Below are 25404 nucleotides of genomic sequence, written 5' to 3'. Positions count from 1 at the left end.
GGCGTAAAAGTTCTGGATAAGTGACTTGTGGCGAGAAAGGGTAGAGAGCGACTCGACCATCATAACGTGGGTTTGGTGGGTTCCAACCCTGAGAAAAGTTTGAAAAAAGAGTGGGGAAATGGTGCATATTCAAGCAAATTTGAGAAAGCAAGAGGGTTAATAAGGCAATTGTGAAAGTGTAGTTATGACATCTGTTATACCTGACAGCCTTAGGGTGGTCACCCCTGACTTTTTGCCTGCCTCCCTCTACTTTTTAGATACTTTTTTTGCAGGTTTTAAGACTCTGCACACTTTACCACTGCTAACAAGTGCTAAAGTGTGTTAGAAATGGGGTCTTTGGTTGGCAGTCAGGCTACCCCCTGTCCAAGCAAGGGCCCTCACTCTAGTCAGGGTAAGTCACACACAATCCAAATTATCCTGTGCCCACCCTCTGGCAGCTTGGCACTGAGCAGTCAGGCTTAACGTAGAAGGCAATGTGTAAAGTATTTGTGCAATAAATCATACAATACCACCATATAGCACCACAAAAATACACCACACAGTGTTTAGAAAAATATATAGGGCCTGATTACAACTTTGGAGGAGGTGTTAATCCGTCCCAAAAGTGACGGTAAAGTGACGGATATACCACCAGCCGTATTACGAGTCCATTATATCCTATGGAACTCGTAATACGGCTGGTGGTATATCCGTCACATTTGGGATGGATTAACACCTCCTCCAAAGTTGTAATCAGGCCCATAATATTTATCTGGATAAATGCAGGTCAAAACAATCAAAGATGTATTAAGTAAATGTTGAGATATCACTGAAAAGTGATGTAAAGGCCCGTATTTCTACTTTTTTAGCGCCACGTTTGCGCTAACTTACAAATTACAATTGTATTTTGCAAGTTTGTGCCGCTTTTGCATCAAAAAATGATGCAAATGCATCATTAAAAAAGTATAAATATTGGGCAAAGTGTCTTAAGGACCAGGTCCAACAAAGTGCATATGCTCTCTCCCTTTAAACATGGTAATATTGGATCATACCCAATTGGACTATTTAGTTTACTTCTAAGTCCCTAGTAAAATGCACTAGATGTGCCCAGGGCCTGTAGATTAAATGCTACTAGTAGGCCTGCAGCACTGATTGTGCCACCCACTTAAGTAGCCCCTTAACCTTGTCTCAAGCCTGCCATTGCAAGGCCTGTGTGTGCAGTTTCACTTCCAATTCGACTTGGCATTTAAAAGTACTTGCCAAGCCTAAAACTCCCCCTTTTCTACATATGTAACCCCTAAGGTGTGCCCTGGGTAACCCCTAGGGCAGGGTGCTGGACAGGCAAAAGGCATTACATGTACCTATGTAGTTTACATGTCCTGGTAGTGTAAAACTCCTAAATTTGTTTTTACAAAGCTGTGAGGCCTGCTCCCTTCCTAGGCTAACATTGGGGCTGCCCTCATAAACTGTTTGATTGGTAGCTGCTGATCTGAAAGGAGTGGGAAGGTCAAAATCCTGATGACTGATAAAGTTGGTTTTAATATTACTATTTTAGAAATGCCACTTTTAGAAAGTGAGCATTTCTATGCACTTAAATCCTTCTGTGCCTTACAATCCACATCTGGCTGGGTTTAGTTGACAGCTCCCTTGTGCATTCACTCAGACACATCCCACACACAGGATACTCAGCCTCACTTGCATACATCTGCATTTTGAATGGGTATTCCTGGGCTGGGAGAGTGGAGGGCCTGACAATTACATGTCAAAGGACTGTAGCCTGCCCTCACACAAAAGACTGCCACACCCCCTACTGGACCCTGGCAGAGAGGATTGAACTGAAAGGGGACCTGTTGCACCTCTAAGCCACTCTTTGAAATCTCCCCCACTCCAAGGGCACATTTGGGTATTTAAACTGGGCCTCTGCCCCTACTAACTCAGACACTTCCTGGAGAAGAGAACCAGAACCTGCATCCTGCCAAGAAGACCTGCTTTACTGCCCAAAGGACTCACCTGTCTGCTTTCTGTGGAGGACTGCTGCCTTGCTGTTGCCCTGCTGCCTTGCTGCTCTCTGGCTGTGGTGAAAAATTGCTCTCCAAGGGCTTGGATTGAGCTTGCCTCCTGTTCCCTGAAGTCTCAGGACCAAAAAGACTTCATTCTCTGCAAAGAACACCTAGTGCAGCGAAAATCGACACACAGCCTGCCAAAAACGATGCACAGCCTGCATCGCGGTGAAAAATTCACTGCACGCTGAACCAGAACAACGCAGCCCGACTTCGCAAGGAGGAGATCAACACAGCGCCAGTGTTGCGACCGGAACTTTGACGCACGGGCCACTAGATCGATGCATAGCCGACCCGGAATGACGCAGCCTGACTTCCTGAGAGGAATGGACCCAGCGCCTGCCGTGCGGCAGAAATTTCCACGCATCGCCCACCGGATCGACGCAGAACCTATGATTTTCTCCGCAAGCGCCTGATTTCGACGCATCATCCCTGGGCACCCGAAAACCCTGCAAACCCAAAGAGGATCCTAGTCCGCACGCCAGAAGTCGACGCAAAGTCTTCCCCTGCGTGAAAAATAATGACACAAGTCTGTGTGCGCCGGGGCAAAATCGACACACACCTCCCGGTTTTCGACGCATCTGCTCCTCTGAGGCCTCTTGCGTGGAAGAGACATTTGTTGCTTTCAAGAGACTAAAGACACTTTATATCATTTTTACAGTGATATCTCAACATATACTTATTGCATTTTATTGCATTTTTATCAGATAAATATTATATATTTTTCTAAACACTGTGTGGTGTATTTTTGTGATGCTATATGGTGTTATTTATGATTCATTGAACAAATACTTACACGTTGCCTTCTAAGTTAAGCCTGATTGCTCAGTGCCAACCTACCAGAGGGTGGGCACAGGATAATTTGGATTGTGTGTGAATTACCCTGACTAGAGTGAGGCTCCTTGCTTGGACAGGGGGTAACCTGACTGCCAACCAAAGACCCCATTTCTAACAACATCAATAAAGAGTGACTTCATCTGATAAAGATGTATGCAGCTACTTATTCAGTATAACCACAGAACTTCATAACAGACTTTGAGATAACAATGCTGAGTACCTCACAGATGTCCTTATTTGTTGATGTACATTTACAAATTAAATCTACTGAGGAAATATAAGTTATTGTGATTTGTCAGACTGGACACAATGAGACAGCATGGAATAAACATTAAAAGGCACTATCATTCAGGGGATAAATAATGTATAGAAAATGTTACATAGAACAAAGGGGATTACAAGTTGTAGGATTTACATGTCATCCATACGAGTAGCATTATTTAAGAGTGCTTGGTTTGGGGAAGCATAAACTCAGGATTCAGAATGTAGCACAGTTGTTAGGGTTTATGTAGTATTTATGAGATCATGTTTTATAAAGCGTTCTATTGTAGAATAGTGGAATGGTTGCTAAGGAGTATCTTGAAGGGTATTTTCGAATGTGAACAACGGGGAGAGCACGGTTGCTCAGTCGGAGCTCTCCAAAGTGTTATTGCTCGTTTATTACGTTAAAATAAATTTCTTCAAAGAAGCGTGAAGTGTCGATGTACTCTCTACATTGATGGCGACTAGTTTTCACCTCGGAGCAGAGTGAGCCCACTGCAGCAACACAACAAACCCAGACGGGCACTAGTCGACGAGTGGTGAAGACGAGTGGTGAGCGCTGTCGGTATTTTCACCTGCGCAGACATGCGGTGAAGGCAAGCACGGAACTCCGACTTCGGTTCCGACTTGAGCGCTTTAGAAGAAGCGCCGGTGGGCGTTGTCACAGTGAGTATCACGCTCCACTCACAGCAGAAAGAAAAATGACGACCATTTTGGAGACGTTTCTTTCGACATTCGACATTCATCGACGGTGGAAAGTGTGCCCACTTGTTCTAAAAAATATGAAACAAATAGCGGCCATCTTGGAAGTATAAAAAGGAAACAAGGGCCATTTTGAAGGTGTTTCCTTTGACATTCATCGATGATGAAAAGAGTGCCCACTCACTATAAAAAATATAAACAAACGGCAGCCATCTTGGAGGTACTATTTCAAGGAAGAAATAGATATTTCATCTATGGAAGTGGCTTAAGCACACACACAGACTGGTCATAGTGATACAATGCTACATTGTTGATACAAAAGATTTTTGGCAACTATTCTGGTCGTATTATAGTAACAAAAAAAATATGTATATATATATATTTAAAAAAAATACATATATACTTATATGTCAGAGAATTGAAGACAAAAACGGTAAAGGATTCTAAATTGCATTATGCAGGCTGTAAATCCACCTCCACTATTTTTAGAAAGCCATGGAGAGCCACACATAGCTTGGAGACATTGGTATGATGCTTTTGAAACATATTTGGGAGCTATTGGAGCTGCACTATTTAGACCTGAACACCAGAAATGTCTTCTTCTACATCCAATTGGGTTGGAATCAAGAGGTATTTTTAAACATTTACCGGATGTTCTTAATGATGAAGATTAAATGGATGAATATGAGTTAGCAGTGAAAAAAATGAGCAACAGGTTTGATGCTCCTTCAAGTTTAGTAGTGTGTATACACAATTTTTTTTAAAGAGATCAGCGGACTGGAGAGGATGTGGATACTTACATTTCTGCATTAAGGTTGTTGGATGCCGATTGTCAATTTGGAGCATTGGGGGATCAACTGATTAGAAATCAGTTTATTTGCCAAGGGTTGGACAGGTCTATCAAACAAAGGTTGCTCTCCCTGGATAACCCAACATTAACAGAGACTATTATGATTGTGAAAAGCACTGAATCTTCTATAAAGTCAATGAAGGAGATAGAAAAGTCAACGGAAAGTAGAGAGATAGTTAGTGTGGTTGGAAACAAAGATTTCAAAGGAGGAACGGACAAGTCTGTTTTACAAAGCTTCAAACAAGGCTCTAAAAACAATGCAAACAGTAATTCTAGTGGTTTTTTCAACAGAGAAATGTTTGTTTTAGATGTAGAAATATCTTGCATCCACAAGGAATGAAGTCCTGTCCTGCCTTTAACATCCAGTGTAGAAATTATGGTAAAACTGGTCACTTTGCTAAGGTGTGCCAAAGTGAGCGTCGTACAATCAGTGTGACATCAGTAGTAGAGGATAATGATGGTTTGGTTTAAAATTTGATGGGAGAAGTTCAAGACATTGTGTTGGTGGTTTATGGAGGTGTGGTGAAATGTGGTAACCCTGAAAATTGTGTTGATCCCTACGTACTTATAAGAGTGGGTAACAAACATTTACGTTTGATAGTGGACTCAGGCACTAGGATCACAATGATTACACCAGAAGTGTTTTATCACAATTGGAAGGGTCGTGTCCTTTTGCAACCTGACAGAGCTCCGGTCTCTTATGAGGGAAGAAGAAACGATCTTCAAGGCTATTTTGAGGAAGTTATGGAATTCAAGGGAAGACAGATACATAGAAAAAATTTATGTTGCAGTTAAAGGCCTAAACATTCTAGGTTGGTTTCATCAGGGTCTTTTTAGTATGGTGTTACGGCCAGGTACCGGTGATCAGGTAACGGTGATTAGAGATTCCAACGAGATTGAAGATCTTTTGAACGAGTTCCCTACAGTGTTCTCTGGGGAATTGGGAAGAATAGAGGGGTTTAAGCATAAAATCAAGGTTAAAGTGAATGCTACACCTGTTAAGCTTAAACTAAGGAGTGTGCCATTTACTATCAGGAACGAATTGGAGAATGAATTAGAAGGTTTACGTGAAAAGGGGATTATTGAACCCATTGAATCCTTATTGTGGATTTTTCCTTTGGTGGTTGCAAAGATAAAGAATGGTGAGCTGAGAGTATGTGTGGACCTGAGAGCGCTTAACAAAGAGATTTGAGTAGACTTGCATCCTTTACCTAAGGTAATTGAAATGTTATCTACTACTAAAGATGCCAGGTTTTTTACAAAGCTTGACTTGGTCAGTGTGTACCATCAGGTTGAGTTGGATCCACAATCCTGGTAGTTACCGGCATTTGTGTCACCTATAGGAACTTTTCAGTACTGCTGCATGCCGTTTGGTCTGGCGTCTGCGGCTTCAGTTTTCCAAAGGATAATGAGTACACTACTTAAAGATGTTTTTAATGTGCTAGTTTTACAAGATGATGTTTTGATATATGAGGCTAACCAACTAGAACACAACAAGATTTTAAAACAGGTGTTGGAGAAGTTTTTGTTTCATGGGGTTGTTCTCAAAGGAGAAAAGTGCCAATTTATGAAGTCATCTGTAGAATACCTAGGTAATGCCATCTCGGCAGATGGTATTTTTCCGAAACCAGGTTTGATTGATGTCATCAAAGCAGCACCACCACCCAATGACAAAGCTGGAGTTAAATCATTTTTGGGTATGTGTGAATTTTATTCTTGGTTCATTCCTGATTTTACAAGAAAGGTCAGGCCTATATCTAATCTATTGAAGCAAAGAGCGGGTTTCAATTGGGATTCAGAAAGCACTAATGCGTTTTGAGGAAATAAAACAACAACTGTCTAAGGCAACGGTGTTAAAGCTTTATGATCATGATCTCCAGTGCTGTCTGACGGTGGATGCAAGTAACATAGGTGCGGGCAGTATTAACGCAAACAAGAATTGGTATAGAAAACACTATTGGGTTTGCCTCAAGAGTGTTAAGGGAGCCTGAAACCCATTACTCAGTAATTGAAAAGGAATTGTTGGCCTGTATGTGGGCGGTTTAAAAATTTAGAAATTATATTTGGGCCAGATATTTTGTATTGAAAACTGACCATAAACCGCTTGTCTCAATTCTCAATGGCACTAACAACGAGACTGGAACTCCCAGAATTGCAAGATTTACGGCCAGGTTAACGCGATATGACTTTGAAGTCATGCATATTCAGGGGGGCAAAAATACCAGTCGCTATGGGGTTGCAAAGACCCACCTCATTAATATTAACGAGGTGGGTTGCAAATTTCGGCCCCATAGTGACTATGGGCACTCACTAACATGGAGGCCTGCTGTAGTCAGCAGACCTCCATGTTCGTGACTGCTTTTAAATAAAGCAGTTTTTTTTTTTTCAAGTGTAGCCCGTTTTCCTTAAAGGAAAACGAGCTGCACTGAAAAAAAAAAAACGAAATCTTTTGTTTCGGTATTTTTTCAGGGCAGGTAGTGGTCCCTTGGACCACTACCTGACCTGAAAAAATATTTTTGGGTCCATTCACAAAGGGGAAGGGGTCCCATGGGGACCCCTTCCAAACTGCGACTCCATTTGCGACCGCATACGCGGTCACAAATGGAATTGCATCCCACTGCGACTCGCAAATAGGAAGGGAACACCCCTTCCTATTTGCGACTCTGAAATGCATTTTGCGAGTCGGTTCCGTCTCGCAAAATGCATTTCTGCATAGGAAACTCCGATTTGCGACTCGCAAACGGCAATTTTTGCCGTTTGCAAGTCGCAAACAGTTTCCTACATCTGGCCCCTAGTTCGAAATCATTGATAATGTTTTTAAGGGAGATTTTCATGAGTGAAGGTTTTCCAGAGGAAATTATTTGTACAATTTGTGTCTGAAGATTTCAAACTTTTCATGAAAGAAGGTTCGATAAAACACTTAAAAGGTTCCCTGTATCAGCCCCAAACAAATGGGTTGGTTGAACATTTTAATTGGGTTTTGGGAGAATGCGTTAGGTGGGCGATAAAAAACAGATGTGAGGTGAGCGCATCGGTACAGGCAATGTTGTGGTTTTACAGGACCACATCACATTCCATCACAGGGGTTTTCCCGGTGAAAGCCAAATGCACAAGTGAGTCCAGGGTGGATGTCCAGGTTCTTCAAGAACATGCAGTTGGAGGAATGCTCGGACATGATTAGGCACAATGTAAAAAATAAACAAAAAGCACAAAAAGCTTACTTTGACAAAAAAAAGGGGCAAAAGAATCTTCCGTATCAGTAGGTGACTGGGTATCTATAAAACTACCAACGTTTGAAAGGTAGTCCAAAATATTCTGATCCTGTGAAGGTAGAATTGGTACGTGGCAATGCCATAAGAGTCGAGGGTAACAAATGGTGGAACAAGTCCAAAGTGGCAAAGGTACGAGGAGAGTCTGGGGTGTCTCTCAACAGTGAAGAAACAGATGTATGTAATCCAGGTATGGATGTCATAGTACATCATGATGGCTTAAATTCACATGTAAAAAGGTTGCATAGAAATAATAGGATACCCAAGGCACCCTGGCGATTTTGTGTGTAAAAAAATATAAAAGGAACTGGATATATGTCAACAACAGGAATAATGATATAAATAGTAGTTTAATTTGCAGTTTTTGGTAAGGATAAGAATGGTATGTTTATTGTTTTTTCTCTGTTTTCCCTCTGATTTGTTGATGTTATGGGTCTGTAGTTTTTGTTGTAGTATGTAGCAAGTAGTTATAGTATGTAGCAAGTTAATGCTAAGGTAATGTAAAAAAGGGGATTTTAGAATGTGAACAATGGGGAGAGCAAGGTTGCTTGGTCAGAGCTCTCTGAGGTGTTATTACTCGTTTATTACATTAAAATACATTTCTTCAAAGAAACATGAAGTGTCGATGTACTCACTACAGTTTACTTTACTGATAATTTATTTTTACCCAAACAAACCCTTTTTTAGCAACATTGGGATAATGAAGGACTAGGGAAAAACTTTCTAACCTGTACCATGCAGTTTGCATGCAACTCTTTGATGACAGTTCATAGCTCACTGTGTTAGATTATGATTGTAGCTTATGAAGTGCACAGTAACAACAAAATGATTTCTGTGACAAAAGCAGTATCTCACTGAGCAACATAAAATACTGTTCTGTGTTCTGCATATTGCACATGTTCAAGTAACAAAAAGCAGCAAAAAAATAATACAACTACATGAGTTACTCCTACTTCACATGGCGCACACTGTACAGGTTGGGTTGTGTGAAGAGTTAACATCAAGCAATCAAATATAGTGAAGTGGGTTCCCTTAAATTCATTTTCTGTAATTAATTACTCTTTATATGCCTGAATAACTAAGTGACCCGTCAGAGCACGCAAGCCACACAAACCTTAATGGATGCGCATCACAGGGATAAAGCAAGCAAGATCTCTAGATTGCTAATTTACACCTTTATTTTCCATCAGGCAGAGGGCAACGGAGCCAAACACTTTGAAATGCATTCTATGCTCTGAAAGCTTTAAACCTATTATGACAGGGCCTTGCGCACAGCAACTTTGCACACAGATTGCCCCCAAAGTAAGTCTGGATTTTAGTAGTAAGCCAAGCAGTCAATGCAAAAGCAGTACCATCTTCATTTACTCCCCTCTCTCATTATTTTTTATTGCTACCCCTCCAGTTCTTCGTGGTACCAACCGATTCTTTCTCTCCATTTATCTGTCTGGAGTCCCCCCAGCCTGCTATTTCCATCCCTCCACTTTTTTCTTGCCCCTTTTCTCATTGTCTTTTCCCTCCTTCGCTCGCCACTCACCTCTCCTTTCTTTGCTCATCTTTAATATTTCTTTATTTCCTTTATCTTTTTTCTCTCTTTCTCTCCCCTGTTCCAGTCTCTCATCTCTCTGTGTCTCCCCGCTCTCCCCTATTCCCTTTTTCATATGCTTTTAATTATTTCTCCTCCTCTCTCACTCTCCTTTCCATTTTCTCTCTCACATTTTTTCTTCCTCTTTCCTTCCTTTATCCCCTTTTTCCTTTTTGCTTCATTGTCCCCTTTTTCGCCTCCCAAATCCCCCCTTTTTCTTTTCTCCCTGCCCGTTCTTAGCCTCTACTCTCTCCCTCTTTTGTTCCTGTCTCCACTAGCTCATCGTTTCTTCCCCCTGGTGCTTTTTTTACCTCCTGTTTCTCTCTCCTTCTATTCTCCATTTTCCATCTTTCATCCTATCCTCTCTTCATCTTCACCTTCTCTGTCTTTTCTCTCTTTCTCTACGCTCCTTGGTTCACAACTACCTAGTTTTCCCTATTGTATCCACTCCACCCATTCCCCTTCTCTCCTCTACACTCTCATCCTGTGGGCTCGGCTTCCTGACAGGACATACAAGCCAAGCCAGCAAATTCATTGTCATGTGTGAAACCGGCTGGGGAGGAGGGGTGCAAAGGATGGAGGGGTTGGGGGGCATCAGCAGCCTGACACATTGATGGCTGGTAGCTACAGCCATTGTGTAACAGGCTTGAATGGGGTAGGGAGCGTGTGGGGTGCAGGGGCTGGGGGTTGAGGCAGCAAACACTCTTTACTGTAATATGGTATCTTAGCACTCCTGCCTGCAGTGAAGCTTTGATTGTATGGACCCCCGGATTCGAGATAAGATCTTGTCACCTAATAAAGAGCAGAGGATAGAGTACAAACAGAAAGAAAGTTTTTTGTAAATCATTTGTAAACATAACTTTCAAGGTTCCTTTATTGTAAACCTGTTTTTGTTTCTCTTTAAAATAATGACTGGTCTTTCCAATGAGTGCAGTGTGTGGGGTCTTCCCGTTAGTGTAGATGCATGGCATGGCATTACGATATTTTAAAAGGCGGACAATGTCATGAAAAGGCTTCTGATAGACATTAAACACCCTGGAGCGTTCAAGTATGCGTTTCCTACACCACACAGGCCGTTCACTTGTGGGATAGCAGTGGATAAACAAAACAGCCAAAATTAAAATGATCTCTGTCAGACGTGCTGTGCTCATAGGTGTTCTGCCCCCTCACTCTCAGTGGGAAGCCAAGCTCAGAGTGGACACTGCCTTACTCTTCCCACATGCAGGCACGAAGGATGCGCTAGTGTGATATATTATCGTAGCCGAGCTACAGCAATTTTATTAAACTCTTTATTTTGCAACAAATTAGTAATTACACCACCAGTATTTAAGTTTGTATGTACTGACCAAGAACTGTCCGTCGGCACTTAGGCAGACTCCTCAAAGACTGAGAGAGGTTGGACAGTTTAATTTAATTTATTGCAACGGCGAGGCCCAGGCCTGGCGAGGCCTCGCATCAAACTCAGAGGATCAGGCCACGAGGTGGTGTGGTCTCGTCTTGACTCTCTCTCTCCACGCACCCTTCTGTGCAATTCCGTTACAGGCAAGGCACACAAAAAGGGGAGGGAGAGTGAGGCTGAGCAACTGGCAGAATGGCCTATCACTGCATGGCTTCACAATAAAGCCATACAGTGATTGGCCATTAATATAGACAGGACTGTGCCTCCCACCTCCCCGCTGCCTCTGTAGTCTGCACCAGAGAGGCCCTAGTAGCCCAACTTTAAGCCAATCTCGACGCTGCTCTCATGATGTCAACACAGCATCGGAGCAGCGCCACGATTAAACTGGACAGGCTAACTCACTGCTCAATTGGAGACCGGGGGACTGTGGCATTGAACCCCCAGGCTCCACTAATTGTGTAGGTAAGACTCCTTGAGTGTGCATGTCAGGCTGGCCAGATAAGGGCACCAGTACAACCCATCATGGGCACTTTGTTGTTGATTGGTTATCGTGTGCAGAGCACTGTCTGTTCTGCTCAACTGTCCTGTCAATCATATTCTGAAGCCCCTCCCTCCCACCAGACTGCCGGGTCCTCGAAATGATGAAGGAACTGGCCCGGGGCTTGCTCGCAGCTAACAGTTGCTTGTTGCAGGCTAAATCACTTGTTTTTATTCACACATACTTTAATTAATTAGGGTGGGGGGGGCAAAAAATAACAGGGGGGCGACGCCCTAACGAATAAACCGACCCTGCAAACAAGGACATCGCCATGGTTCTAACTTCTATAGATTTGGGCTTTCCAGTAACTTCATGTGTCCACCTCTTTTGTTTGTGCAATTTTCTGGTTTTCACATGGGATTAGATGCAGTTATGTGCTCTGTGAAATGCAACAGTTTTGAGTTTTTTATAGTTCTTTCTGGTTGGTAAAATTGCAAACAATATTGACAGCCCTTTAATATATTACAATTACTCAGCCATAAGGCTATGGTGATGGATCCTGCTATGAGCAGCCCTCCTACTGAAAAACCATGTCACCCAAGAGGTGGGAAATTGGCAGTAACTAGTCATAAAAGGCCAGCTCTTCTCAATTCTTAGATTTGCGTTTCGACCTCTAAGTTAACACCCTTGCTCGTTCTGATGCAGCAAGTAGGTCAGAATTGCCTTAGGGGAACTAGATGTGCATAAAGCACACATTACAATGTATTTCTCTATGAATCAGGAATGCATTTGATGCTACAAGTGGCATATCCATGGCATGCCCTACAATTACAATTTTTTGTGGGATCATATTTGTGCATACAGGAGCAGATTTTGCAAGCACACATTGTATTTTGGGCACATGTAAATCATTTTGCTAATTTACAAATGTGCAAAATGAAACCTTTTTCATAATCTACGGTAGCAGGGATCGGGTTAGATGACTAAGACAACAGGTAAGGGGGCTGGGCATATGAGTGCTAGAACAATCAGTACACTCAGGGGATAGAGGGATGAGTGTACACAGGTTATAGGAAGCTTTGTGCCTACAGATGAAAGGGCACTAGGCCCATACTCGCACATTGTTGAGATGGGGCTAGCTGCACATAAACGTGGGGTGCACATTGGTAACACAGGCTAAGTGCAAATGGTCAGGTTTGCATGTGTTACATAAAGGTATGTAGGGATTAAGTGCACATAGAATAGTTTGGGAAAGATGAAAGGGAGTAGGTGAACCTAAAAAACCCAGTATGTCGGGTTTAAGTCGGAGTTGGTTGGGTCTCGGCTTTGTGCAAACGGGTTACAAAGGCTATGTGCACACACATCAGACCTACCAGGATACACCGGTAAGGGCTAGTCATGTTTAAGTAAGAGAATTCCACTAACAGGTGAGTTGTTTTAGGTGGATGCAGATTAAATGAGTAGTTACACATAAATGGAGGAGAGACAGGCACACAGGTGAAACCAAACAATATGCACATGTGTGAGGGGAAGCAGGATACAGTGGTAAAGGCTAGCTATGTATAGCTATGTACAAGTGAGGGAATTCTATGTGCAGACTGGAGAGTAGTGCTACCTGGATGCAGGTAGTGCAAGTAGTTGCACACAAGAGGGAGCTAGGCATACACATGTGGGTTGTATGACAGAACCGCACATGCTGGAACCGCGTATGCCTTAACATGGTTGGAACCACGACTGTGTCTTTTCCATGCATGACTTTACCACGCATGCCTCTACAACTAATTTTGTTGTAAAAGCATGCTTGGTAAAGGCATATGTGGAAACGGCATGCGTGGTTCTGTCCCTCTTAACCTAAAAAAGTACCCCCACTCACCCGCCCTGAGGCCCAAAACTATCCCACTCCTAATAAGTAAAGTACCCAGACACCCCCACCCACACTGAGCCCTAAATCCTTCCCCTACCCCTAATAACTAAACTACCCCAACCTCCCACCCACCTTAAGCCCTAAAAAAACTACCCCAACCCCGCGACCCATTCCCCTAAAAACTAAACTACCCAGACACCCATAACTCGGCCTCAGCCCTTAAACGTTCCCTCCACCCCAATAGGTAAACAACACCTACCCCTCCACCCACCCTAAGCCCTAAATAAAACTACCCCTGACAGCCCGCCCTACCACTAAAAAATAAACTATCCTGACACCCTCCACTCCAGTCCCTAACAAATAAACCACCCGACCTTCCCACCCACCCCACCACTAAAACCTACCCCCCAAACCTGCCCCAACCCAACTTATCTCACGGTGTCCTCTCCTGATCCTTTTTCCTTTACACTCATCCATCCTCCTGCCCTTCCTTAAACCTCCCCCACCCCTAAAAAATAAACTACCCCACCTCCACCCTCCCACCCCTAAAAAATAAACTACCCCAACCCCTCACGCACTCTAAGTCCTAAAAATAAAAGACCCCAACCTCCCAACCCAGCCCCTAAAAAATAAACTACCCCGACCCCCCACCCACCTTAAGCACTGATTCCAGCCCCACTTACCTCACCCCATCCTCTCCCAATCCTTCCTCTTCTCCTCCTCCCTTCCTTAAACCTTTTCCCACCCCTAAAAAATAAACTACCCTGCCCCCACCCTAAGCCCTGAAAAAAAAATACCACAACCCCGCCCCCTCCCCTTAAAAAGAAAACTACCCAGTCCCCCCACCACCCTAAGCCCTGAAAACAAAACTTCCCCAAACCCCCACACCGCCCCTAAAAAAATAATTGACCAACCCCCACCCACTTTCAGCCCATAATCCACCCTTCACCCCTAAAAACTACCCCAACCCTGCCCCAGCCCCACTTACCTCACTGCGTCCTCTCCGGATCCACTAGACTGCTCTTTGCCTTTTTCTCTGCCTTAACCATGCATGTGTGTAATTTGGCACATATGTGTTTAAGTCAGAGAAAAAGGCAGTCGTTCTATGGGCACACACTATAATGATGATATATGGCTTAGTGAATACAAGTGCCAGAAACCTTGGTGCACACAAGCAAGAAGTGTGCAGGTGCACATATGTGAGACGTGGCTAAATGCACACAGGTTTAAAACAAAAAATGTATGCTATTTAATGACACCTAGAAATGAAGTAGAAATCCCCAATTCAGTTTCTGACTTCCTTATCTTACATGGCTAAGAAAAATAGTTTATAATAAGGGTGTCCAACACAGGTCCAGGCAGACGGAATCCGTAAGAGATTTTTATGACTGCCACATAAAAGAAATTTACATCAAATACATTTAAATGCAGCATATTTACAGAGTCTATGGTTATCCTGAACACTTGTGTATATGAAACAAATATTTATTAACATTTTAGTTTAGGTGGATGTCACACAAATCTAATATTAAACTAAACATGCTCTTCACATAAAAGGCACCCCCATTTCCTGTACCTGCAGGCAGTTATGACACAAGATCTAAGGACTGGAATGTGAATATGAAATTAGTATTTTCACTTTTTTGGTGGACATATTTGTGCCCAGAGTTAGAGTCTGTGGAGTCTGTATACAGTCCCAGTCTGATAACGAGAGCCTACACACATGTACTTCCCAAGGCGTGCCTGTGTTTAATCATTACATTCCTCTGGAAGTGCACTGGTCACTTGGGGTTATGCCTAGCGATGCATTCGTTTTTTCTTTGCATGTGGAGGTTCTCTCTGGCCCCTGTAGGCTGTTTGTATGCAATGGAGGCAGTTGCTAGAGATATTGTGGGTGTGTTGAGGCAAATAGTAGTTCTGTTTAGCACATTATGGCTTTGCCTGGGCATTTAAGGCTGCAACTGGGGATTTGAAGCTATATTTAGGACGATAATTACTATAGTTGACCTATGAATGCGTTTCCATGGTCTGTGATAGCTTTGCTCATAGCTTTTCGTGGTTGCACACTTGGCAGAGCATGACAGTAGTCTACCTGGTATATGATTAATAACCATAATGCTCTCTTATGTACTTTAGTATCTTTTTTTTCAATATCACTTATTGTAACTTTTTTAAATTCAGTAAAGTCACTTCAGGTAAATCCACAATGGTCAAAGCTCAAGTGACACTATTTCCTATGGTGTCACTGGGGTCTAAGATCATTATAAGTCACTTTCTGTGATGTCATCTGAGAATTGTCTGTGACATCATCCTTTCAAAGGTATCCTGGCATGATCATTGGCTGATTATGCTCATGGATCTGGATGCTATCTGGCCCCAGCATTTGGGCTGTGATTGTCCATCCTGTTGTTTTACCTCTGCAGGAATCAGCACAAGCAGATGTAATTCTGTCATTAGTTTCCATGTTTATTTAGTTCACATCTTCTCTAATGCCCTATGACATCATCACCATTTGCTTTTTACAGTGTCTTTACAGCAATTGATGCCTAAATTCACAAAGAGCAGTGTTTGGAGTACATTTCTGACATTCATGGGATTCACGAAGAGCAGTCCAAAAATCCACTACATACATGGTATGGATGATATATGAATATAAAATATAATTATTCATTTGCACATTGTTAGACCTGTCACCCTTAGGGTAGTCTTCCCCCAAATGTTTTGCCTTACTCCTCCATTTTTGCTTATGTTGTTTTTTGTTGACCTTAGGACTCTGCTAACCAGTGCTAAAGTGTTTTGGCTCTCTCATTTAAACATGGTGAAACAGGCTTTCATCCAATTGGCACATTTAATTTACTTGTAGGTTCCTAGTAAAATGGTACAACATGTACCTGTGGCCTATAAATTAAATGATACTGGTGGGACTGCAGCACTAGTTGTGCCACCAACTCAGGAATCATTCTAAACATGTTGCAGACCTGCCATTACAGCCCAAGTGTGCAGTTTGTACTGCCATTTTGACCTGGTAAAATAAACATTTTGCTAGACCCAAATCTTCCTTTTTAATACATGTAGGTCACACCTATGGTAGCTCAGAACAGAGGGCAGGGTGCAGTATATTTAAAATGTTGGACCTGTACTTTAAAGTTTTACATGTCCTGTTAGTGAAAGACTCCTAAATTGTTTTCACTACTTTAAGGCCTACGTCTTCCATTGGATAACATTGAGTTAATTCATTTAACAAGAACTAACTTTCAATTGGGAGCAGGTAGGAATGTTGAGTTTGGTGTCTAAAGAATTGTCATATAAAACCATCTTTAATGGCATAGTCTGATTTTAGGTTATAATTCTGAAAATGCCACTTTTAGAAAGTTGGCATTTTCTTGTACCAAACATTTGGTGCCAGAAGCCTGTATCCTAGATCACATGATTAGGTGTAGCTGGCAGTTGGTCTTTGTGTACTGCTCCCAGAAAATGAGACAAAGGGGAATAGGTGTTGGCAGGATGGGACATCCTTGACTTGATGAGGGGGAGTAGCTGTCATCTACCACACATGCACAGCACAACACAACTCTGACTGAGCACCCTCACAGAGGGATTGACACTTTGTATCCCCAAAATGGGGCCAGAGTACGGAGACAGGAAATTCCAAACACCTCTGCGGGGTGGAACCCTGCAGAACCTTCTCCTACTTCAAAGTGGGCATCAGGTATAAATAATGGACCCATAGACTTAACTCTTCAGAACACCTCAGGACCTTTGGAAGATTCAGGAGGACATATGCTGTTCTGCAAGGACTGTACTCTGTTGTTCTTCTGCCCTGTTGCCTTGCTCTCCTGTGTCCCTTCTGGCTGAGTGAAAAGATTGGTCCTGCATCTTGAGGCCAGGACCACCGGAGTGACTCCAAGGTCTAGTTGTCTGGCCTCCTGATCAGAGCTTCAGGGACTGCAAAAGGTCCAACCACATCGAACCCAACAGCTGACCTGTTTCTGCTGGAGCTTTGCCCCCCAGATGGTACCACCCCGGTCCTGGACCCTTGGAAGTCAGACGGAAGGTGCTAAATCAGCCCAGCTGTACTCCTGTGTGCAGATCCAATGAACCAAAAAGCATCTCCTCGCAGCTCCACTTTGGAATGCCACAGTGCGAAGCATCCCCGGTGCCAGACTTTGCATTGCATCTCCTCTCATCAGAACCACGTCTGCACAATGTATCCTTGACATAGGCCTTCGAATCACAAGCCCCTCATCGGCAGCATCCTTGAAGAGAGCAAGACTTTGCAGTGCAGCCCCACAGCTTCTTTGGAACCACCACTCTGCTACCCGTCCTCGATGCCGGACTTTGCATCACAAGCCCCTCCTCAATGGCATCCTCGATCATGACGCCGCATCACAGTCCTGCAGGTTCCTCAGAACCACTTCTGCATGACACACTCTCAATTCTGGATCTTGCAGCGCTCCGTAAACTAGGATTTAAGGTAGTTTGTTCAGCGGGCCTAATGTGGTTTCTGTATCAGGCCCATGCTCCATTCCAGCCAGCCTGAACTTGTGACTTTGTCTTGGTCAGGTGCAACCAGATAACCACAGTTGATATTTTGTGCTTTTAGCCACTATTTTCACTTAGATCTTTATAATTGCATATCTCCGGTTCTATTGATTGTATTTTCATTGTTTTGGCCTCAAATAGTTTACTCAATTTTACTCTATTGATCTAAATTAGTGTGGGATTTTTCTTGTGCTGTGCTTTCACTTTATTGCTGTTTGAAGTGCTGCACAAATACTTTGCATATTGTCTGTGCATTAAGTCTGACTGCTTGTACCAAGCTACCAGAGGGCTGATCAAAGATAATTTGGGGTTTGCTTATGTTTCATCCTGACAGAGATTGTGGTTGCTGCTTGAGTGGAGTTTTGCCCCCTCAACCAGTAACCCAGTTTCCAATATGCATATATTCGTGTTTTCCTCCAAATAGAAGGTGACATTCTGTATGGAGACACCCTATTACATATGGCAGTGCTTCCTCTCTTAAGCAGTCTACAAAGTCACTTGCTCATGCCACTGAAAGAGAGAAATGTACTTGTTTTTCCACAATGGGAACATTATCTACTAAGTCATCATAAATATCTCTGACCAACAAGATAATTTTGGTTCTATTTACTTTACAGTGCACTGCTCCTGAAATGCAAAAAAGCTGACCCCAGAGCTACAAATCCAGTTATCCCCACATTTGAATATGCACACATTTTAGCAGTACTAGTTTGGTGACTCAGGATGTTGATATGGCATGGTGACTGTGGATTGACTTGTGTAAATGTGTTTGCTTTGGTGTTCTGGCATATTGGTGCTGTGTTGCTTGTTGGAAAAGATGTTTTGGGTAGGCAGTAACATGCTTGAGAAAAAAGAACAGCTTGAATTTTGAAAAGGTGAGGTACATTTTCCTTAATAGATACTGTTACCTGGTTTTGAGGTTAGGTTGTATTGGGAATGTATCATGAGCTGGTAGCATTGGATGCTCTAAATCAGTGGCTTATCATTCAGGTAGTACTAACCTTAATAAAGAATACAGGCAGGAAGGGCCTACAAGGGGTGCACAGGCCCTTTTTCACCAGTCTTGCAAGCAGATCAACAGGGTGCTGTACCTCCAAGCAAAAAACAATAAAAGTTGGAAAGAGAGGGGGAGTGCTTCCTAGACAAAGTCACCACCTATCTCACCTCCACTATTTGCAGTTTCCTGGTGCAGTCCTTTTATGATCTCTGGTGTGGGGAGTCTCAGCTTTTAGGTATTGTATCTGTATCTGGTACATTTATGGCAGGCTGGGGGCTTCCACAGAGGCAATATCAGCAAGTTCAGAAAGGCGGGTTAGCAAGGCTTCAATAGGCCTTTCACTAGGAGGTTCCTGGGACTCAACTCAAAATTCTGGAACCACCAACAACAGCCAGGTCCACATAGGACTTCATACAAAAAATGATCAATAAGCTGGAGGAAAACCCCAACTTATATGTCCATTGCATGGCAACTGCACCGAACCCCTTAGTCAGGCAGTCTGAGTGTTCAAAGTTCAACACTCAAACCTGCCAGGTCGGACAAGAATTTCCCTCTTCAGAGGGTTAATGAGAAAGTCACATCCTGCTGGCCTGGTAAAATGTGCAGGTTGCTGCTCTGGTTATTAAAATATGTACTGCCCCTAGAAAGGTTCTGGAATTAAAGTCTCTCAGTTTTGCTGATTTATTATTATATTTTATATTGTCATTCTTTCATAGGTAGCCACCTACACAATGAACACTCAACACTTCAAACAGTAACACAGTGAAAACACACCACAAAAGCATCCCGCAACAGATTTAGAAAAAGAGACCAAAACAACAAAAATCTCCAATCAGTAGATCTGTAGACATGGATTTTAAAATATTTTAGTGAAAATAGCATAAAAAAGCCCAAAGAGCCACTCGCAATATCTGGTCATGCGAGACCAGGAGAAAGTCACAAGTTCAGGCTGACACACACAATTTCAGGCTGAACTCAATGGACCGTGGGTTGGATGCAAGGACTAGGTTAGTCGAGCTCAAATGTTATGTTCTCAGTTTAGCGCAAAAAGTCCTATTCACGTGTAGGCGACCGCAAGGAGCAGGGAAGCTTTGAGGACAGTGTCTGGTGTTGTGCAAAGAGCAGGCCTGGCATCGCAGATGGACATTGCTGTATAATGAAACTCCTGTTGTCATCACAAGTGGTCCCACCTGTGATTCACAATGACCCTACCCGTGAGCGGCTGATGCTGTAGCGCGTAGGATCAAGCTGACAGAAATGGGTCCATTTGCAGTTGTGACAGCCCAAAAAAATCTATTCAGCCTCTCTGAGGACACACCAGGGTCCAGGACATGGAGGGCATGGGCTTGCTTAAGCTGAATTTGGGTGCTGATTCAGGTGGTTGGCAACAAGGCAGCAGTCCACCACAGCAGTAGTTCAGTAGGGCAGCAGTCCAGCAGAGTGGTATTTTTTTCAGTTTTTTCAGCAGCACAGCAGGTCTTCTGGCAAGGTATCCACAGGTCCAGAAGTGTATTTAGGAGTTACTGTCTGACGCCCTGTATTTATACCCAGTTGTGCCTTTGAAGTGGGGGAGAAGCTTCCAGAGTTGTTCTTTTGAAGCCCCCAGGCATCCTTCCTTCCCTGTCCTGGCTCCAGACTAACTACAGGGGATATGCAGCCCTTTGTGGAGGCAGGACATTCAAATGTAAATAGGGCTGTGCTCATCTCCACCCTCCCATCCTGCCACCGATGGCCCACCCGAGCCCACCTAAGCTCCCAGTCCTGTGTGGCTGTCTAAGGAGGACTACTCAAAGCCCAATTGTCAGCTACACACAGTCATGTGACCCAGAGAGAGGCTGCAGGCACCAAATGGCTAAGGCAGGAAAATGCCAAAATTCTAAAAATGGCACTTTCAAAATTGTAACTTAAAATACGGCTTGACCATAAGTTAGATTCTCATTACAATTCCAGAAACACCAAACATGAACTGCTTTCCTGCTTTCATTTGCAAATTACAGCTTATTATCTTATGGGAGAGGTAGGCCTTGCAGTACTGAAAAATTAATTTTGGAGTTTTGTACTACCAGGACATATAAAACTTAAAATTACATATCCAACCTTTCAAGTACATTGCACCCTGCCCTTTGCGCTGTTCAGGGCCTAACTTTCGGGTCACGTATTCAAAAGGAAGGTTTGGGCCTGGCAAATGGTTTGCTTTTGCCAGATCAAAATTGTAGTTTAAAACTGTGCAACCAGGCAGCAATGGTATGTATTGAAACAAATGTAAAGTGCTACATAAGTGGGTAGCTACAGGCCCACTAGTAGCATTTAATTTACAGACCAGGGTATATAAATTCTGCAGCACACATGGAAAGAGGAATATGCTTCTAAGGATTTTTCTTCTGCAGGATGGTGTCTCTTCCTGCACAAAAACAATTCTGCCTATAATGCAGACACCCTTGTGCCATGACGCAAGGGTGCCTGCATTGACAATAGCCCAACACAACTGTAACAGTGCTAGGAGAGAGCTGAACATCACCATATCATTGTACATATGGTGCAACTCAGCTCTCTCCTTTCACAAAACAGAGCAGCAACTTCCCTTGATGTATTGTGTTTGTTGCATTAAATCATAGTAAATATACCCCTTAGTGTTTCTTTTTAACCTCTGTTCAAGAGCTGCATAGTAAGGGGTATATAGCTTACTATAACCTCAGAAAGAGCTCTGATAGAGTACCTTAATAAGGCGCAGGGAGACCGTGCAAATCAGAGACCGTTTTGTGTTGCCCAGCTCCCCAGTAACAACAGAAGAAAAGATGACTTTGTGACATCACCCAAACCTGCACAGTGGCAGCACTTCCTTAGAATTTGAGGGAGACTTCACATAACATTTATGAGCACTTCCTTTTATTTTCATAAACACTGAAATGAAGGTTTTCAAAGGCCAAGGTTTGGAGATTTAACCCAAGATGCAAGGAACTTGTACAGAGCTTTCTGACTTATGTCATTGATCCAGATTGGCTGCTGCTAGCCATGAACCCGCTTATGCATTCCAGGGGACCTTGCTTTCACAAAATTAGGAACAGGAAGTTCCAGCTACGGCCAATGACCTACCGAGAGCAGTTCTATAGTTTAAGTGTTAATGCAGTATCACCGCAGCTGATCTCTGTCCCCTCATGCTCATAGCCAATGAACACAACAGTCCTTCAAAAGTCTGCATTGTACAAACCAAATAGCAAACATACTGCAGCATGAACAAAATGTAGAAAAGAACATATTCACATGAAAACACAATGCTTTTTCCTACGACCCACTGTGGTGGTCCTTCTGGTTTTTGCCTCTCTCCCTCACTTTTCCTTCTCCTTTCAGGGTCGCTCCTCCACTTGTCACTACAATGTCTTCCAGATTTCCTGTTACTTTGTGTCCACTAAAGGGCCTATCATGAGTATCCTGGTATAGTTCCACACTCGGATGTACTAATACAACATAGGGGCACAGCGCTTAATTTGAGCCGGTGGTTTCCAATGCTTGGCAAGTGCACTTAGGCCCATATTTATAGTAAGATTACGGAGCGCCACGCTGCGCCACAATTGCAGCACATACCAAAGTGCCAAAGCGTCATTTTCAAATGATTGTTTATGTGCAGGAAGGACACCTTCCCGCACATAAACAATAATTTCTGGCATTTTGCTCTTTCTATGCGTGCTACAGAATGCAATACACATAGAAAAAGCAAAATACGAGGAGGAATAAAAGTATTCCTCCTTGTTGCGCCTTGCTAACGCCACCTCTGGGGTGGCGTTAGATTTTGGCACAGCCTCTGGTTTATGAAAACTCATAAATATGAGGCAGCGTCAAAATGCAATGGGCGTTGCTGTGGCACGCCCAGAGCAAAACACCCATTGCACGCTCCTTCCTGAAAAGTGACGCTTTGGTTGCTCCAGGGGCTCATAAATATGCCCCAAAATTCTAATGGCAGTCCACCACACCGTGGCGATGTCTGTCTAACTTTGAGATGAGCAAAACAACAGTGTTTAATAATTCAATATAAATGATAAATTACAATTCAGATTATTCCATACCATTCCTATAGCTTTTGGTGGCCTTGCACAGCTTAAATTGTCCCACTTGTAGAAGTGCCATGGTTGGCAGTTGTGTTAGTACTGCTACTGGCATCGCCAGCAGGGGCGATGGGTAGTCCAGGCTAGAGTAGTCTGGTGAAAATGGCCCTGGCATTTATATTTGTACAAACTAAGCACTGCAGGAGCGTGACTGCTATTGGCACAGCAGGTGCTGTGGCACCGGGGGACAGAGGCCTGAGGGGCCCACTGAAACCGGAGAAAGTAATCTAGCTAGGACCTAGAGGATCCGCTCCTAGAGGTAAAGATAGCCTTAGCTCACTGGAGAGTCCAGGTTGCAGTAAAACCGCATCACGTGTGATCCCAAGGAAGCTAAGTCTCCATTTTGCCCCAGGCTTGAATACCAGTCCGTAATGGGTGCCTCACACTTCCGGCTGCCCACCTTCAAAGTTCACACATCGAGCATGGCCTGTCCATCCTTTTGCACCAGGCTCGAAATGATCGTCAAGTTGTTTGCTGCACCTTCGCTTTTTCGAGTCGTAAGTATTTTGAGTTAAAAATTGTTTTAGCTACATCAAAAAACCTGCGGTGTGTAAAGTAAACTTACACAACTGTGCATATTTCTCTAAAGTACGTTTACTAAATCTTATCCAAACCGTCTCGTGGAGAGGTTCTCAGTGCATGACAAATTCCAGGCTTTGAAAGAACCATATTTTGTGAATTCAGGAAGGCTCTGGCATGTGTAACATTAGACGTCACTTTGAAAAGTCACACATTGTACAATGGACAAAGCAGTGCCGGTCGGTACGAAATACTACATTTTATCTTCTTCCAGCTGTATCAGAATGCCACCCTCTCTCACACATTATGACATGTCACTCACACACCCACACACACACAATCACACATATGTAGTGAACTTTGTCTGTACACACTCTGTCACGCAAAGGTCTTGAGTCACAAAGAACGTGTTTTTCCTCCCACAGGCTGTTCACATGGCAAAGCTTTGACGGCCCTTTTTATTGCCCCACAAGTGAATTCAGCAAATACACGGAGCCCAGCCCTCAGTTCCCCGGGCGGATATGTTCATTCCTGCTCCAAATGAAGATTTCAGCATTCTTCCTCACTCCCCTGGTTTTCCCAGTTGTCTTCTATAACTCTAGAGGGATGCTGATGAACTAAGGCGTTTCCCAAATGTACCATTTGCATTACAGCTCAGGTCCCACTAGATCCCAATCACTAATTGAAGATAATCAAGCTTCTTCCATATGGCCCAGATGCGGAAGGTTTCTACTCTGTTAGGCACAAGCGGTTCCTCTGTGCTTTCCCCCGTGTGCAAAATGCACTGACTCATCCCTGCGGGGCGGGCTCCGACTGAGTGTATCATTACCCCTCTCAGCCTAGCAATCTGCGACTTACTTGTCTGGTGAACCGGTTGGTGTTCCACGATGTGCACATCCTTCTGTTCTCTGCGGATCTTATGGTAGTTCCGGGTCTGATCACCTGGTTACATTTTAGGACCTTCCAGTGAAGAGGTGATGTGTCCTCTCACCTCAAGGGTCCTGTCCTTTTGGGAAATCCCCTCTCTCTGAACATGCCACTACTGTAACAACGTGAATTGAGGCTTTAGCGGTCCGACATGTTAGTACAGTTGTTCCAGGTGCTAGAGCTATGCAATGTGAATATGGATATTAAATTAATTATCCCCGTCAATAGTTTGCTGTCAAAATTTCCAGTTATGAATAGGAAGTAAAACGTTACTTTGAATACTACTACAGCCGAAAGAGCCATCCAGCTTTCAGAGAGAAATGTGTTGCACTCAACACCACATGTTATTTTTCTAGTTTAAAGTTGTGTCCAGTCCATACACCTCTCGGTCTTCATTAGCCATTTCACAGTATTTAAACAAAATATCGAGTTGCAAATATCCGAAGATAGAAGTATTTCAAAAATATTGTGATACAAAAGTATGGTGAGGCAGAAATATCATTGTCAAGAATATTGTTTTTTCAGGTAGGTAATACCGTTCTTAAGAATATTATTGTTGTTAATAACGTTTTCCATAATATAGTTGTAAAGATTATCATTTTGTAATTATTTTAACCTATTAGCTGCTGGGCCTTTTCCCCCCCAGTGCTGAGCCCTTTTTTGGCTATTTGGGGTAGTTCGCACTTAGGCCTTCATAACGTTTTGTCCACATAAGCTATCCACGCCAAATTTGCATCCTTCTTTCCAACATCCTAGGGATTCTTAAGGTACCCAGAGTTTGTGGGTTACCCTGGAGGAGACCAAGAAATTAGCCCAAAATACAGCTAAAATTTAGTTTTTTTAAAAACAAAATGGGAAAAAAGGGCTGCCGAAGAAGGCTTGTGTTCTTTCCCCTTAAAATCGCACCAACAAAGGGTTTGCAGTGATAAAATCACCCTCTTCCCAAGCTTTCAGGAACAGGCAGACTTGAATCAGAAAACCACATTTTTCAACACAATTTTGGCATTTTACTGGGACGTACTTCATTTTGACTATTTT

The sequence above is a fragment of the Pleurodeles waltl genome, chromosome 2_2, assembly GCF_031143425.1.
Source record: "Pleurodeles waltl isolate 20211129_DDA chromosome 2_2, aPleWal1.hap1.20221129, whole genome shotgun sequence".
NCBI lineage: Eukaryota > Metazoa > Chordata > Amphibia > Caudata > Salamandridae > Pleurodeles > Pleurodeles waltl.
The sequence above is the reverse complement of the archived record's forward strand: the minus strand, read 5'-3'. Positions refer to the sequence as shown.